The sequence below is a fragment of the Gossypium hirsutum genome, chromosome D01 (genome assembly GCF_007990345.1).
Source record: "Gossypium hirsutum isolate 1008001.06 chromosome D01, Gossypium_hirsutum_v2.1, whole genome shotgun sequence".
Lineage (NCBI taxonomy): Eukaryota > Viridiplantae > Streptophyta > Magnoliopsida > Malvales > Malvaceae > Gossypium > Gossypium hirsutum.
The window spans coordinates 17,646,037-17,648,477 of NC_053437.1; the positions used below are offsets into that span (position 1 = coordinate 17,646,037).

Genomic DNA, 2,441 nt, shown 5'->3' on the forward strand with positions numbered 1-2,441 from the left:
TACTGTACTTTCTTGCCTCGGTTCTAATTCAGATTCAACTAACCCTTCTTCATCTCGCACAGTAATTCGATGAAGTTGCTCCCTTGGGTTAGTTTTGGTATTACTAAGCAAACTACCATGAGATTAGCTTAGCAAGCTGACCTATTTGGTTCTCGAGCCCTTGGATCGACACTTATTGATTTTTAAATACTGTCTCGGTGTTTTGGAAGCGAGTTTCTGACACCGATATAAACTTCATCAACATCTCTTCAAGGTTCGGCTTATTCTCTTATTGGTAGGGTTTTGAAAGCCTAGAGGAGGTTGTGGTCTCTGGTTTCCTTGACCACCCCAAGAGAAATTGGGATGGCTCCTCCAACTTGCATTGTAAGTGTTACTATAAGGATTATTCTGAGGCCTAGAATTATTACCCATATAGTTTATTTGTTCGTTCTCTGTGCTAGGACTGTAGGGTAGACATTCTGGATTGTTCATCCCTCCTCCATTCGTATCGCACTGTATCACCGTATGTACCTATGTAGAAACACATAAACCATTATTTTTCTTATTTAATAGTTCTACCTGATTTGATAACATGGTGACTGCATCTAGATTGAAAACACCAGCTGCTCTATTAGGCTTCGTCGTCATGACTTGCCACTGGTAATTATTTAGTGACATCTCTTCTATAAACTCATAAGTCACTTCAGGTGTTTTATTATTCAATGTACCACCGACTGCTGCGTTAATCAATTGTCTAGTTGAGGGGTTTAAACCATTGTAGAAGGTTTGAACCTATAGCCATAAAGGTAACCCATGGTGGGGGAACTTTCTCAATAAATCCTTATACCTATCCCATGCATCATATAGGGCCTCTAAATCAATCTGAACGAAGGAAGAGATATCATTCCTCAGCTTAGTTATCTTAGCCGGTGAGAAGTACTTCAGTAAAAATTTCTCGGTCATTTGATCTCATGTAATCATAGAACATCATGGTAAGGAGTTCAACCACTGTTTAGCTTTATTCCTCAACGATAAGGGAAACAACCGTAGGCGAATGGCGTAATAAAAATGCCATTTATCTTGAAAGTATCACAGACTTCCAAAAAGTTAGCCAAATGAGTATATGGATCCTCGTCTTGCAAACCATCGAACTGAACAAATTGTTGTATCATCGAAATAGTGTTAAGCTTCAGTTCAAAATTATTCGTAGCAATGGTGGGTCTCACAATACTCGATTCAGCCCCAGTTAGAGTGGGCTTGGCATAATCGTACATAGTACGATGGGCAGGATCTAGATTTGCATCAACTATAGGAGGTAGTTGATTATTCCGATTATCACCCATCTCCTCAATAATAACAACGTCCTCTTGCTCATCTACTATACTCTATAAACTTTACCTTGCTTCTCTACGATTTCTGCGAGTTGTACTTTCAATTTCACTATCAAAAATTAATGGTCCCGACGGGTTTCTTCTAGTCATAAACGAAAGGAACCTGTTAGAAGCAAATAAAAGAAAAATTAGAAAACAAAAATTAAACTAAAAACAAAAATAAAATGCGGTAAAAATAAATGGATAAATTAATAAAAATCAAGTGTTCCTAATATTTTAGTCCCCAACAATAGCGCCAAAAACTTGATTGTTACTAAACTAACTATAAATACGACTAAGGCAAGTGCACCTATCGAGCAATAGTATAGTTACGGTGAGTAGGGAATATCGTATCCACCAGGACTAAAAATACTAGTAATTATTGTTTTTCTATTATTTAGCCGACAAGTTGGAGTGATTGTTTTTAATATAAAATTACAAAAGTAATTTAACTAAGAATGCAACAGAGAATAAAATAGGAAAATAACTAAAGATACCAATGAGAGACACAATACCCAGGAAAGAATCCACCTAGACTTCACTTATTACCATGAATCTGAATTAAATGATTTATTCACTTATGCCTTGATCCGTAAAAATCCCTAAATTATGTTAATATCTCTTTCACGAGTAAGAACAACTGACTCTAGGTTGATTAATTGAAATCTCTTTCTAATTAAAACCTCTATTTTTGCATTAACTCGATCTACGGATTCTCTTATTAGATTTGACTCTAATCCGGTAGATTTATGTCATCTTATTTCTAGGATTGTATGCAACTCCACTCAATTATGCTAGATCTACTCTTAAACAAGGACTTTTGCTCCACTGAACTAAGCACATTAAACATGAATTAATATCCTTAGATTATTAAAACATGAAATAAGCATACATAATTGAGAACAAGAATCAAGTTTTTATCATGTAAATCAGAAATCAAATAATAAGATTCATCATAGGTTTCATCTTTTCTAGGTATCTAGGGAATTTAGTTTATAATCCTAAATAGAAACATCTCAAAGTTAAGATAACAATAAGACATAGAGAAACCCAAATAAGCTCCTAAAGAAATTAAATGGAGATCTTCAATCT

General features: G+C 35.1%; 1 non-coding gene across 1 annotated transcript; it reads left to right on the plus strand.

The window, feature by feature from the left end:
- The first annotated feature begins 787 nt into the window (after window positions 1–787).
- Window positions 788–894, plus strand: LOC121214099 (small nucleolar RNA R71). The gene has a single exon (XR_005909686.1). It is a non-coding gene; the product is annotated as a small nucleolar RNA R71 (small nucleolar RNA).
- The last annotated feature ends 1,547 nt before the right edge of the window (window positions 895–2,441 follow it).